Consider the following 15,989-nt stretch of genomic DNA (forward strand, 5'->3'; position numbering starts at 1 on the left):
AGCTATCCACCAATCCTTGGTGGACCCCAAATTCATCAACCCAAAGGCCCAAGTGACAATTTACCCCTTCATGTCACAAGCTGTAGACTTGCCTACAGCTAAACTACCTGTCCAGTACAAAGGCTGGTCAGGAATGTGGACTTTTGCAGTCTATGACAATTATTCCATCCCCATGCTACTGGGAGAAGACTTGGCCAACCAGGTGAAGCGGGCCAAGAGAGTGGGAATGGTTACACGCAGCCAAACCAGGCAAGCTTCCCAACCCATTCCTGTTCCTGAGCCGTCCACAGAGACCACGTCTGTGTTACCAGAGACCCAGACAAAGGTAGTGGACCCGGATCCCCTACCAACGACTGAAACAGCCACAGTGCCTCCAGTCCCAGACCAGGAACTGGAAAAGCAAACAGCACCAGAACCGTTGCCAGCACTGACGCCAGTGCTTGCAAACTCATCTTCAACCCCAACGCCAGAGGGCGCCAGGGAGCCTGAACTGGCAGAAGCAGCAGATAACCACCCCAGACCCTGAAATCCCACCTGGTGCACCAGCGGAGAGCGGTTCACCAGCAACGAAAACAACCCCATCACCTTCATCGCTTCCAGAAGGACCAAGCCCAAGTCCACAGTCTAAGGAAGAACTGGTGTCTCCAGCCTCAAGGAAACAGTTGCAGACTGAGCAAGAAGCAGATGACAGCCTTCAGAAAGCTTGGGCAGCGGCACGGAGCACCGCACCGCCTCTCAGCACTTCTAATCGATCCTGGTTTGTTGTAGAACAGGAACTTTTATACAAGGAGACTCTTTCTGGTGGACACCAGGAAGACTGGCATCCGCAAAAACAGTTGATGGTTCCAACTAAGTACCGGGAAAAGCTCTTAAGTTTAGCCCATATCATCCTAGTGGCCATGCTGGGGTGAACAGAACCAAAGACCGGTTGAGGAAGTCCTTCCACTGGGAGGGGATGGGCAAAGACATTGCCAAGTATGTCCAGTCTTTTGAGGTGTGCCAAAGAGTGGGGAAGCCCCAAGACCAGGTCAAGGCCCCTCTCCAGCCACTCCCCATAATTGAGGTCCCATTTCAGCAAGTAGCTGTGGATATTCTGGATCCTTTCCCAAAAAAGACACACAGAGGAAAGCAGTACATACTGACTTTCATGGACTTTGCTACGGGATGGTCGGAAGCAGTAGCTCTAGGCAACACCAGGGCTAAAGCTGTGTGCCAGGCCCTAACAGACATTTTTGCCAGGGTAGGTTGGCCCTCTGACATCCTTACAGATTCAAGATCTAATTTCCTGGCAGGAACCATGAAAGAACTGTGGGAAACTCATGGGGTGAATCGCTTAGTTGCCACCCCTTACCATCATCAAACCAATGGCCTGCTCAAAAGGTTTAAGGGAACTTTAGGGGCCATAATACGTAAATTCATCAATGAACACTCCAATGACTGGGACCTAGTGTTGCAGCAATTGCTTTTTGCCTACAGGCCTGTACCACATCCTAGTTTAGGGTTTTCACTGTTTGAGCTTCTGTATGGCCACGAGGTTAAAGGGCCATTACAGTTAGTGAAGCAGCAAATGGGAGGGGTTTACGCCTTCTCCAGGGACTAACATTCTGGACTTTGTAAGCAACCTACAAAGCACACTCTGACAATCTTTAGCCCTTGCTAAAGAAAACCTAAAGGATGCTCAAAAAGAACAAAAGGCCTGGTATGATAAACATACCAGTGAGCGTTCCTTCAAGGTAGGACACCAGCTTATGGTATTGAAGGCGCAACAGGTCCATAAGATGGAAGCATCATGGGAAGGGTCATTCACGGTCCAAGAGCACCTGGGAGCGGTTAACTACCTCATAGCATTTCCCAATTCCTCCCTAAAGCCCAGAGTTTACCATGTTAATTCTCTCAAGCCCTTTTATTCCAGGTTTGCCAGTTTACAGCCCAGGGAGGAGATGACGCTGAGTGGCCTAAAGGTGTATACTACGAAGGAAAAAGTGACGGTGGCGTGGAAGAGGTGAACCTCTCCACATCCCTGGAACATATGCAGCGGCAGCAGATCAAGGAGCTGTGCACTAGTTTCGCCCCATTGTTCTCAGCCACCCCAGGAAGGACTGAATGGGCATACCACTCCATTAACACAGGTAATGCTCACCCAATTAGAACCCCACCCTACCGGATGTCTCCTCATGCCCAAGCTGCTATAGAACGGGAGATCCAGAACATGCTACAGATGGGTATAATCCGCTCATCTACCAGTGCATGGGCATCTCCAGTGGTTCTGGTACCCAAACCAGATGGGGAAATACACTTTTGCATGGACTACCGTAAGCTAAGTGTGGTAACTCGTCCAGACAACTATCCAATGCCATGCACCGATGAGCTATTGGATAAGTTGGGACATGCCCAGTTCATATCTACAATAGACTTAACCAAGGGGTACTGGCAAGTACCGCTAGATAAACCTGCCAAGGAAAGGTCAGCATTCATCACCCATGCGGGGGTGTATGAATTTAATGTGCTTCCTTTCGGGCTGCGAAATGCACCCACCACCTTCCAGAGGCTGGTAGATGATCTACTAGCAGGTCTGGGCGAATATGCAGTTGCCTACCTTGATGATGTGGCCATTTTTTCTGACTCCTGGCCCGAACACATAGAACACCTGGAAAAGGTCTTTGAGCACATCAGGCAGGCAGGACTAACTGTTAAGGCCAAAAAGTGTTAAATAAGCCAAAACAGAGTGACTTACCTGAGACACCAGGTGGGTCGAGAAACCATAAACCCCCTACAGGCCAAGGTGGATGCTATCCAATATTTAAGGCCTGTCCCAAAGTCAAAGAAACAGGTCCAATCCTTCTTGGGCTTGGCCAGGTATTACAGGCGATTTGTACCACACTACAGCCAAATCGCTGGCCCACTGACCAACCTGACCAAAAAGACCCAGCCGAATGCAGGTAAGTGAACTAATGAGTGTCAAAAGGCCTTTACCGAACTTAAGGTGGCGCTCATGTATGACCCAGTGCTAAGGGCCCCGGACTTTGACAAACCATTCCTAGTAACCACAGATGCATCTGAGCGTGGTGTAGGAGCAGTTCTCATGCAGCAGGAACCAGATCACAACTTCCATCCTATCGTGTTTCTCAGCAAAAAACTGTCTGAGAGGGAAAGTCACTGGTCAGTCAGTCAAAAGGAATGCTACGCCATTGTGTACGCCCTGGAAAAGCTACGCCCATACGTTTGGGGACGACGGTTCCAGCTACAAACCGACCATGCTGCGCTAAAGTGGCTTCATACTGCCAAGGGAAACAACAAAAAACTGCTTCAATGGAGTTTAGCTCTCCAAAATTTTGATTTTGAAATTCAACACATTTCGGGAGCTTCTAAAAAAGTAGCTGATGCACTCTCTCATGAAAGTTTCCCAGAATTCACTGGTTAAAGTTTGTCCTTGAAATGTAAAAACTCTTGTAGTTTACATACTTAGTAGTATATGTAAAGATGCATGTGTTGTATTAATCTGTTTGTTCTAAAGTTCTAGAAAGAAATCACCGCCAGTGAGGTTCACCACTGTCTGCGATTTGGGCGGGGTGTCATAAACAGATAGTTAAGGGTTAATGTCTCTTTTACCTGTAAAGGGTTAACAAACAGTGAACCGGACACCTGACCAGAGGACCAATCAGGAAACAAGATACTTTCAAATCTTGGTGGAGGGAAGCCTTTGTTTGTGCTTTTGGGTTTTGCTTTTTCTCTCTGGGTCCTGGAAGGGACTAGACGTGCAACCAGTTTGCTTGCCATTCTCCCTGCTACAGCCTCTTATATATTCAGAATAGTGAGTATTAAGTAGAACAGGCGGTTATAGTCTTTTGATTGTTTTCTGTATTTGCAAACGTGTAGTTTGCTGGAAGTATTTTAAATTGCATATTGCTGGGGGGAGGCTTCTCTCTAGTGTCTATAAGCTGAAAGACCATGTAACTTTTACCATCTAAATTACAGAGAGAACTTTTACTTTCTTCTTTCTTTTTATTTTAAGTTTTGCTTTTTAAAACCTGTTTGATTTTTTCCCCTTGTTGAGGATCAAGGGAATTGAGTCTGTACTTAACAGGGAAGGGGAAGGGAGGGGAGAAGGGGGAATCCCTTTGTTTAGATTCACGGAGCTTGAATCTGTCTATCTCTCCAGGATAACCGAGGGAGGGGGAGAGAGGGGCGGGGGGAACCATCCTGATTTCTCTGTGTTGTGATTCAAGGAGTTTGAATCATGGTGATCTCCTAGGGTAATCCAGGGAGGGAAAGCCTGGGAGAGGCAAGGTGAGGGAAAGGGTTTACTTTCCTTGTGTTAAGATCCAGAGGGTCTGGGTCTTGGGGGTCCCCGGGCAAAGTTTTGGGGGGACCTGAGTCTACCAGGCACTGGAATTCCTGGTTGGTGGCTGCGTATCAGATCTAAGCAAGTAATTAAGCTTAGAGGAATTCATGCTGGTACCCCAATTTTTTGGACTCTAAGGTTCAAATTGGGGATAGAATACTATGACAATGTTAAAAAACATTCTTACAACTGTTTCATTGAGAAGCTCTAGCACCTCCATGCTTTGGGGCAATGACTTGTGTAAGCTCTGTGCCCTGAAGCCTTAGATTCTCAGTGGCCCTCACACTGCCCGGGTCCTGGCCACCGGTTCGGGGGGTTGGCATTATAATTTAATTTTAAATGAAGCTTCTTAAACATTTTAAAACCTTATTTACTTTACATACAACAATAGTTTAGTTATATATTATAGACTTAGAAAGAGACTTTCCAAAAATGTTAAAACGTATTACTGGCACGGGAAACCTTAAATTAGAGTGAATAAATGAAGACTCGGCATACCATTTCTGAAAGGTTGCAGACTCCTGCCTTAGAAAGACTAAAGAGCTCTTTACTGTCACCTGTTGGTAAAATGGGAAAAGAGTGGCTCAGAGCAGCCTAAGAACTGCAGATAGGCAGGAGCTCCCCTGGGTAGGGAGCTCTTTGCTGGCGTCTGTTGGAGAGCAAAGGAAATTGACTGAATGGGCCAGGCGTCATTTGCATTTCAGTTTTATGTGACAGTTTGGGACATTTTGGTTAAATTTTGCATTTGGGGGAAATGACGTACCAGACGCCTTCTTAGGAAGTACCAGGACAAGACATTGACATGAAGTGTGCCTGGTGTCATCCTAACTAAGATGGATGTCAGGCATAGTTGGGTCAGGGAGCTGTTTTTGGCTGGGAGTGCTTTTGTGGTGATAAGAACTCTGTAAAGGGTCTTATATAGCTCTGATTCCTCTCTAAAGAGAGGAGCTGAGAGTGCTGTAGAACTATGGATAGTACAGATCTGAGAATTGCTTTGAGGCAATGGATAGTGTAGAGTGGTAGCTTTGCGGTAATGGCTGGCACAGAGCAGCCACTTCAAGGCAATTGACAGCTCAGAGCAGCAGTGACTGGAACAGATCTGATGTAGTTTTGATTCCAGCCCCAGCAGTGTACTTAAGGGACTGTGGTGTGGATAACCTCCCTACCCATCAATTAAAGCTGAAATCTCCCCAGCTGGGTCAGGTGGTAGAGGACCCCAAAGCTTCCCAGGCAGCACTGGCCTGCCAGCATCCTTGGACTTCTCCAACCCAGGACAGCTAACTGTGAGTAAGGGGGCTGGGGAGGAGGGAAGTGGCCAGAATGTACCACAATGCCAGGAGGACTGAGTTGGGACTGTTGTTAAGGCCCATTGAGGGGCAGGATGGGCATCTTATATCATAGAATTGGTGGAATTATTAATTGCTGGTTTTCCCAAATGTATGTTATTGTCCCTTCCTTTCCCCCATTTAATCAAGTTCTCATTGTTATAAGCTTCTGGGCTTAATGTTTGTGAGTCGGGAAATATTGCCCATCAGGGTGCCTAGGGTGGTAGATATAGTTTCCCAGGTTTCTGGGTGGAGACTTAAGCCAGTGTTAGTTCAATATTTAAGGAAACCCTAAGAAAATTGAACCTGGTCCTTTTTGCTGCTGTCAATACCAAGTTCTAAACCTCTGGAAAAATCTCACCCCACGCATGTTCAGAAGAGAGACTCTTTTTACAGTTTGGCAGCTAACTTTTCCAGAGATTTTGTCTGTACTAGGCATGGTTCCATCCCATTACAGTTCCTATGTATGACCAGACTATGCATGCACCATCCCCACAGAGCGCTTGAGTATGCTTTAGCCCAGGGATGCAGGGGTGGAGAAGAACTTGCCCAACAATACTCGTCCAGCTGCCAGTGGCTGCTGTGATGACAGACACTGTAAATGAGTGCCAGGAAACAGCCTCTCCTGTGCTTTCAAGTGCCTCCCTTGCTGGCACCCAACAGCATGAAGGAAAAGAAGGAGGTTGCCTGACTCAAAGATAGAGGGGTGAGGAACAAAGTCAGGGGGGAGGAGATGAAGGGTGGGGCAAGCAATGACAGGGGACAACAGATGAAAAAGCAGGGATGGGAGTGGGATTAAAGGGTAATAACGAGGTATCTGGAGGGGGACACTGAACAGAGAACCCATGGCAGAGCTTACTATTCAAAAGTGCATAATAAATGAGGCAAGGGACTGCAGAGGAGAAAGCATGGTCTTGTGGTAAAGACAGTTAATTGCTACCCTGGATAATTAGATGTTATCCCTGTCTCTGCCACAGAGTTCCTATGTGACACTAGGCAAGTCACATATACCAGAAATTTCACAGGTGGTCTGTCAGATAACCTTAGTCCCAGATTTGGACCTTAGCATCCAAAATATGGGGGTTAGCATGAAAACCTCCAAGCTTAGTTACCAGCTTGGACCTGGTACTTGCTGCCACCACCCAAAAAATTAGAGTGTTTTGGGGCACTCTGGTCCCCCTGAAAAACCTTCCCTGGGGACCCCAAGACCCAAATCCCTTGAGTCTCACAACAAAGGGAAATAATCCTTTTTCCCTTCCCCCCCTCCAGGTGCTCCTGGAGAGATACACAGACACAAGCTCTGTGAATCTAAACAGAGGGACTCCCCCCTCCCCGTTTTCCAGTCCTGGAGAACAGAATTAACAAGAGTTAATCTCTCTTTCCCCCCTCATCCAGAAGGAATGCAAAATCAGGCGAATAAATCTAACACACACAGATCTCCCTCTGACTTCTTCCTCCCACCAATTCCCTGGTGAGTACAGACTCAATTTCCCTGAAGTTTCCCAGTAAAGAAAACTCCAACAGGTCTCAAAAAGAAAGCTTTATATAAAAAAAGAAAGAAAAAAATACATACAAATGGTCTCTCTGTATTAAGGTGACAAATACAGGGTCAATTGCTTAAAAGAATATTGAATAAACAGCCTTATTCAAAAAGAATACAATTCAAAGCACTCCAGCAACTATAGACATGTAAATACATGATCTCTGTACTCACAACTTGGAAACAGAAGATTAGAGAGCAGGAAATAGAAATCACTCCTCATAGCTGAGAGAAAAGCAGGCAGACAGACAAAGACTCAGACACAAACTTCCCTCCACCCAGAGTTGAAAAAAAATCCTGTTTCCTGATTGGTCCTCTGGTCAGGTGCTTCAGGTGAAAGAGACATTAACCCTTAGCTATCTGTTTATGACATGGTCATTGTGCATTTCTCTTTTTCTGGATACCCAACTTGAGACATCTGGGGTCTGATTTTCAGAAGTGCTGAGTACTCACAGCTGTGCAACTGACATCAGCGGTGGCTGTGCTTGAATATATAAAGTGTTATAAAATGCTAAAAATCTTAAAAATCAGATCGTAGACTTCTCAAATTGGGCACCCAAAATTCATTGACACTTCGGACTTTAATCTCCGTGCTTCAGTTCCTCATGTGTAAAAGAGGGATCATAAAAACCACCTCAGCTTACCTGGGTGTTGTGAAAATAAATTCATTAATGTTTGTAAAGCAGTAAGACACTACGATATGAGGGGCAGAGAAGAGCCCATGATTAAATTAATAATTCTGTATTCCATGCAGGATGGTGTGGAATACATAATGAATGGTATGACAGTATGGTGAGGATAAAAACACATTAAATAGCTTCCCATTCAATGATCAATGTCTGTCCCATGCTCTGAATGAGGCAGGGGTCCCTTAGAAAAAAATAGCATTTGATCATAATTAAAGACTTCTCATAATGCGTATGCACAAAGGGGCCAAATTAAAGCTGCACAGGCCATCTTAATTTGGGCATTTTCTAATTTTTGCATGCTTGACTTTGTAACTGTGATGTTCTTTTAACACAGGCTTTCTGGGATGTAATAAGAACCCCACCACAAATAGCACTTGTATAGACTTGGACATGAGAGGCCAAATTTTCAAAATTAAAGTTATTTGTGTGCACATAATTTGTGCAGAAATCACTTACCTGCAAATTATTTATAGCTTTTCATTTGTATATTTTAGAATGTACACAATCAAAACCCATCTAAGCACATGACTCAAGTACAAAAGAGGGTTCTGAATACCCACACAAATAATACAATGTGTAAGTGAGAGTGTGCAAAAACTAGGTACAAAAGAGATTTTCAAGCATACAAAAGAAGGCTATATTGAAACCCCTTTGGAACTTTAGGCCTACAGCTTGTTTTATAGAAAGGGAGGGCATATTGGCAAGAACATCACATTTATCCTCCACTCTTTTCAAAAAGCTCCACAAGGATCTTTAATTCCTGCTGAGATCTCACTGTAACATTTCATTTGGAAGAAGGCAGCTCCAACACTGCAGCACTGTGTTTTGTTCTTGTGTAAGACTGCCTCATCCTGCGGAAATAGCACTTACCAACTGAGCCAAACTCCTAAGGATAACACTCATAATAGCACTTATGTTTTCGTCCCCCAATGGAGAGTCTGAATGCGGGGGGGGCGAGGGAGGCATGCGCAAGGGAATCACAGAAGTTGAGAGTCAAAATGAACACTTGGATTTTCAGATGTAACCTAATATTTAGCATGGAATTAAGAAAATCGGGAGGTGGGGGATAGAGAAATTTCCTGACATCTGAAATAAGAGCCGTGAAAACTTTAAAAAAAACACACCTGGCAAACAAAATCACTTTTTTAAAAAGTGAAAAGTCTAGATTTACAAACCCAGGAAAGCGTTAATATAATCTAGTTGCAAATGTGGTCACCAGAAACCAAAACTAAATCCATAACAATAATTACTCCCTCTACCCAGTATAAAAGTGTTCCTAACTATATAGATTGTAAGTAATTTGGGGCAGGGACTGTGTTTTCATTCTGTGTTTGTACAGCTCCTAGTATAATAGGGTCCTGACCCATGACTAGAGCTTCTAGGCCCTACCACAGTGCAAATAATTAACAACACTAAAGGACAGAGGGGTTTTTTTTGTTTTTTTTTTTTTTGTTTCTTTTTTCATTTTTTGACTTGCAGGGGAATGGGAGTTAAGATTGCTGGGTTCTCTTCCCGACTCTGTTATTGATCTAGGCTCATATCCTCAAAGATATTTAGACTCCTAACTTCCACTTAAATCAATGGACATTAGGAGCCTAAATATGTTTGAGGATCTGGGCATTACGTTTACACTTGAGCAACTCATTTCACCTGTTGGTGTCTCAGTTTACAATTCTCTAAAACCAGTGTAAGGATATGTAATTACCTGGCAGTGTTTGGGCTTCCTCTGACTACTGCAAGGGCAGTTACCCAAGTAAACAAAGAAGCAGTTGTATTTTTCCCCTTTCCCCATTTTATCTTGGGATATTTGTTTGTTTTTAAAGAAGGCCCTCCCTTCTGTTCTTTGGGGTAAGCAGAAAAAACCCAACAACCACCACATTTCCTCCTTTGGGGTTCAAGCAAAAAAAAGCAAAATAGAGCTCTCCAAAGTAAAAAGCAGACCTTCCAGTTTAAACACCAGTACCCCCCCATGACTGTGACGTACAGGCCCTTTGGCAAAGGGTCTCCTGTTCTTTGCGAACAACTCTTGTTTCAGGCCAGACAAACTCACTACACCAAACACGTGTCTTGCAGGATATTTATCCATAAGAGATAACAAAGTATATACAGAAAGCTTGTAACTTATCAAGACTCATAATTATTATGAAATGTATGTGTGGGTAGTATTTAAGGAATAATGGAACTATATTGAAAGTATGCTGTATAGTCTTAATTAAATGTTAGTCACCAGGGATAATATGTCTCAATGACTGTCCATTCAACCTGGAGGGAGTTGTCATCCCTTCCTGGTTAGCCAGTGATGTAATGCAAGGTTCAGTGGTCTAACCTTGCTCAGTCTCAAGACTATTGATGGAAAACTATCAAAGACAATTGCAAACAACATCACAGGGGAACAATTCAAAGGGACTTGGGGATTGGGCCGCCCCTATGGTTAATCTGCAAGGTGAAGGCGGAAATGGCAGGGCCAGAGGAGAGTGCTTGAGTAACTGAAAAGCTAGTGGTGTTAGGGAGCCAACACGCAGCCACTACGGGCAAGAATCTCTCTCGCTAGAGGCAGGGGGTAACAAGGTAAGTCAGAGTCCTGCGTGCCTTGAGAACCACCACATCCCCCATCACCAGCTACACCTTTCAGTCTTCTTCATTTTTATATAAAACAGTTGAGACCTGCAGCTTAAATGAGCCCCAGTTGCATCAGCTCTTCAGTCATTTAACCCTTACCAGTCTAGTTTTGTAGCCTATAGACCTCTTAGGATCGTACCAATTATGTAGAATAGGAATACAACATCTAGACTGTCCCATTGCCCCACTTCCCAGCATCTTTGTGAAGTTCATGTTGGTGTCTGTAGAGTGCTCCGAGGTGCTCAGCTGAAGAGATCTGTATCACTGCACAGCATTATCGTTTAGTATACTATTCTGGCATTTAAATTAATCTTGGTCTTTTAGTCAGTATCCTCTTTGTGAGGCAGTTCAGAGATGTTAAGTATGACTAGATTATAGTGCTAAGAATATCTTACATTTATATAGTACTTTTCAACTTAAAGGATCCAAAGTTCTTTGAGAACAATTGAAGTCAATGTCAAAATTCCCTTTAATTTCAGTAGGAGTGGGACTGTGTGTGGGACAGTAGTGGAATTGTATGCATCTAAGGTTGATCTCAGGGGAAAACAAACACCCTAAATTCTGTTGAGAGAATCAGAAGACGCTCAGGCCTGGTCTAGACTTAAAATGTATACTGCCAGAGCTATATTCTACATGTTCTAAATAACTATGCCAGTATATGTTCTATATTCTACTGAACTTAACAAACACTCTGGCTAGTGCTGACACAGGTTTCTATGGGGTTAGCCCTAAAACCACTACATAGCCATATATTTAAAGATAATGATTTATGCTGGTTTTGAAAACAAAGATGAAGAATTTTAATACATTTTCTGTGTATTAACATTCCTGGTTTTTATTTTCAAGAATAGCATAAATCATTAACTTTAACAATTACGACAAATGATCATTATGGGATTTAATATGTCTGACAGTCAGGGAAATGTAGTTCTCTGCTCAAATTCTGAGTAAATTTTTTTTTTTGGTGGAACTGGAATACTTTGGATAAACTGTATTTGTGTTCTTCTAATCTGTTAGATGACTGACTTCCATTGCACTATAGATGGCTCTGACTGTGTGGAAATTATGGGGTAAAGCATTATGGTCTAATTTGTTCTCTTTACATCAAGATTCCTTGCCTCTTATTCTTTGAGGTTTTCGTTTGTACAACTTAAAGGTCTAAGATATTGTAGACTAAAACAGAGTGGGAATCTCTGATTTCCAGACAATGTCAGGTGGGGCTTCTGGCTTCCCTCTCTATCTGTCCATAATGTGTGTGTGCAGGCAGGGGTGAGGTTGCTGAGTAGTGTAGAACTGGGAAAGCAAGGCTGTAAAATGGCAGAGGAGAATGAAACGTTCATCACTGAGGCAGTCTGTCTTTTACCACTTAGAGACTAACCACACACAAAGCAGGACAGTCTCTGCTATGTATACTATAGAAGGCAGATGGTCCGTTGATGACTAAGGGAAAACAGCAAGATGAAACAGTTAATCCTGTCCTCAGTTACTCTTATTTGTTAATTATAGAGAATCCAGAAATGTACTAGGCACTTTACAGATATTTCACCACAGAGTGTACAGATTAATTATAGACATAACTAGTGTAGCAAATTGGAAGGATGGGGCAGGGAAAGAGAAGGATGAGATTGGGTGATTACTTAGATTTGTTATGACCATGCCTTGAAGGTTCAGCTACATTTCTAAATGTAGAACTTTTTCAGAGAGATTGATGGGACTAGGAGATGGATGCAAGATGGGAAATGGAAGAGACAACGAGTTGAAGGAGGAAAGCAGGTAGCATGGTGAGACAATGCAGTAGTGTGAAATCAACCTGGTGACAATAAAAATCTAGTGACCTGAAACGAGCAAAAAGAGATTAAAAAAGCTGTAGTGAAGCCTGAAGTCCTGGGTATTAAGTGAAGTGAGCTGTAACAAAGCTGCTTTAGTCCACCCAGGAGCTCTCAAGGAGTGACATTGTTAAAGGGGTTGCAGGAGAACCAGTCTTTCACCTCTGTTGAGAGCTTTTCCCAGAATCCCCTGACTCTCCAATGGTGCTGTGGCTCTTTGGAGAACCATATGGAGGGTGGGGATAGATTACGCATGAACAGAAGGAGTGTCAGTATTCTAGCTGAAAGAACAGACCAAGCTATGCCAGAGAGCTTTACCTACTGTAGAAAAAGATAAAACTAGTGATTATAGAATATGAGGCACTTTATTTTGAAGCAGAGAGAAGAAAGGAAGAAGCTGCTAAAATTAGCAGACGAGGAAATAATATTGAGTGCTGAAACAGATAAAATAAGATCAAAAGAGAAGTAAATAGAGAAGAATGCTTTAAAAAATCATGCAAAAGAAAGTAATAAGGTCACTGGGGGGAGGTTAAATAAACTATAAATACATGAAGTGGGACCAGAAAAAATAGAGGAAATAAAGGTATATGAACCCAGAGGGGATCTAAACATAACAGGCTTTACCAAATGATGAGAAAACAAAACTTAATAGCTAAATTTGAAGACTGGAATGGGAGGAAGGAAGAAGAGAATAAATTGTCTGTAAAGAAAGTTTTGCAAATCACTTTAATAGCAACTACAAGTGGAATAGAATAAAAACTGAAGATAATAAAGACAGTAATCCTGGTTCTGGGCTTGATTTCAGATCCTTTACTCTGCTTCTGTGCTGTAAAGAGGTTAGAAGACAGCCAGATCTCCCCAATAGGAAATTCCCCAGAATAATAGAGATTCCCCACTGATACTGGGTTGGTGGAATGCCCCTTGACCACCTTATCCACCAATAGAGCTCCTACTGGAGATGGTCCTATGGACATGAATATGTGTCTCTACTGCACTCCAGCTACTCTGGGCTACCAAACCATCACTTGTGGACTGTTTCAGCCCAGGTGTAAATAAGAGAAGCTGGGGGAAAAAGAAGAGACTTGGGAAAAAAGATAGGCCTTACAGCATGACCTGAAGGTTAAAAGGTTTGGCAAACTAACAGATTCAGTACTGCACATTTGCCTCCTCTATGATGGACAATGAGGAAACTTTAAAGCCATCTTTAAAAGGCAATCAGAATGTGGTCTTGAGAGAAACTGAGGTCTCTAAGGAGGAAATTGTGAAGCAAGCAGAGATATTCAAGGGCAGTAAATAATCAGGACTGGATAGTACTTATCTGAGGAATCTGAAGGAAATGAAGTAAGAGCTTCTGATGAGATATATGCAATATGGGGATAATCCTGGTCCCACTGAAGTCACAGGGAGTTTTGTCATAGTCTTAAAAGTGACCAGGATTTGGCCCTATATCTTTAAAAACAAGAAATGATCTTGAAAAGTCCCTAGCATGGCCCTCACTTGCTGCTGCGGTTTTAAATAGCAGGTAAGAGAGCTCCTGGGAATTCCAAACAGATGAATTTGAGTTTCATTCCTGGAAACTGATATGGAGCCCAAGGACAGAGCATTACTGGGGTTATATTTATCCAAATGTTTCTCTACTTTAACCCATCTGCCCCCCATCATTCTCCATAAAACAAAGGTAAAATTCATTGCTCTGTAATTCACAGGATCTCTCTTGGCTCTTTGTTTCCACCAATTCTCAAAGATGCCTGTTAAAACAATATAGAAAATAGTTTTATCTAGTCTATCTTAACCCATACATTGTTTTTTATACCAGATAAGAGGGAATCCTAGCTTAAAAAAAATCAATGTCCTAGTGCAAAGCTATAGGTTCAAACCAACAGAACTTCAGTAAGGGTAGAATCATGTAAGTAAAATTCAGCTTATGTGCAAATTTTTGCAGGCTCAGGGCCTTAACTTTGAAATAACTTTTAGGGTTTTTGGAATCTATATAGATTTCTATATGTAATGGTTTGTGAGCATCTTCTAAGGGTATGTCTACACTGGCAAGTTTCTGCACTGCAAGTTATAACACTTCTATAAAACGCTGGAATTAAACTGCTGTTGTGTGTCCACTGTGCACTGAGGCATTATGGAACAGCTCCGGAGGCCAGTTACAGCACAGAAAGCAATCATGTGTCTACTCTGGCAATAGAGTCCTAAAGCCTCTGCGCAAATAGCCTTACAACTCTTGTGGAGGTGGGTTTTTTGCAGCGCTGCAACTGAGGTGTTTCTGTGCACAAAGGCTTGGCTACACTCGAAACTTCAAAGCGCTGCCACAGGAACGCTGCCGCGGCAGCACTTTGAAGTGTGAGTGTGGTCGCAGTGCCAGCGTTGGGAGAGAGCTCTCTCAGCGCTGCACGTACTCCACATCCTCATGGGATTTAGTTTGCAATGCTGGGAGCCGCGCTCCCAGCACTGCGGCACTGTTTACACTGGCGCTTTACAGCGCTGTATCTTGCAGCGCTCGGGGGTGTTTTTTTCACACCCCTGAGCGAGAAAGTTGCAGCGCTGTAAAGCACCAGTGTAGCCATGGCCAAAGTGGCTTGGCAGTGTGTACACATCTGCAATTTGAGCAAAAAATCTGCTTTACTGCGCAGAAACTTGCCAGTCTAGACAAGCCCTAAGTGACAGGTGGGCAATATAAAATTCTTGCAAAGAAGTTGAATTATTAAATATTTTTTTTTAGTAGGGAACTAGTAACTGTAGCGTATTTACAATATAAAAGGTAAATGTACTGTTGTTCTCTTCCTTTTCTATCTTACTGGTTTAAAGTGAAAGATGCCTTTTTGTTTTCCTATATTCCCTTAGAACTCTGTTTGACAGCATTTTGGACTAAAATTTTCCAAATATGTGTAGGACACCGGTGGAAAATTCTGCAGCAAGCTGAAGCTGCTGTTGTTGCATTGTTGACAGATGTTTAAATCATTCAAAATATTAGTTAAATCTAAAAATGAAACATGCAATCAACATAAAACAAGATCATCCCTTTCAAACACTTGCCATAATAATGTATCAAACACTATGACATTTACACAAACTTTTCTAACTTGCACTATAGCAGAGGAATGCCACCTGGCATGTGCAGGCTGCAAAAAGATCTCATTCTCACCTCGTATTTCAAGTGCATGGGTTACAGTGATCTTCTTTTGTCTGATGATTTCTCAAACTGTGAATTAATAGTGGCAGCTTTGATGGTTTTTATACTGGATGTGAGCAACAACAGGAGAGAACATGAAAAGCCAGTCCACCCCCTGAAGCAAAAACCATGGATTACAGGGTCCAACTATAGGGAAAACTTAATGTTCTTTTAAAAAACAAACCAAGAAAATCTCACCCAGAAAGTGAAACATTAAAGTACAAAATATATAAATTGCAAATGCATATGTATCCAGAGGTCAAGGGGGGAAAAGTTATCATGGGGAAAATGAGAAATCAAGAAAAAAGGCAATGGTGGGTGTGAGGGGGATACTTTCTGTACCCCTGATTCTTTTAACTCTATTTAGCACTTCTGTTCAGTTGATGATTCCCTACTATCCCATACTCTAAGCACATTATATATATATATTTAAAACACATGGCCAGAACCTCAGTTTATGTAAATTGCCA

The sequence above is a fragment of the Gopherus evgoodei genome, chromosome 1 (assembly GCF_007399415.2).
Source record: "Gopherus evgoodei ecotype Sinaloan lineage chromosome 1, rGopEvg1_v1.p, whole genome shotgun sequence".
In the NCBI taxonomy this organism is placed as follows: domain Eukaryota; kingdom Metazoa; phylum Chordata; order Testudines; family Testudinidae; genus Gopherus; species Gopherus evgoodei.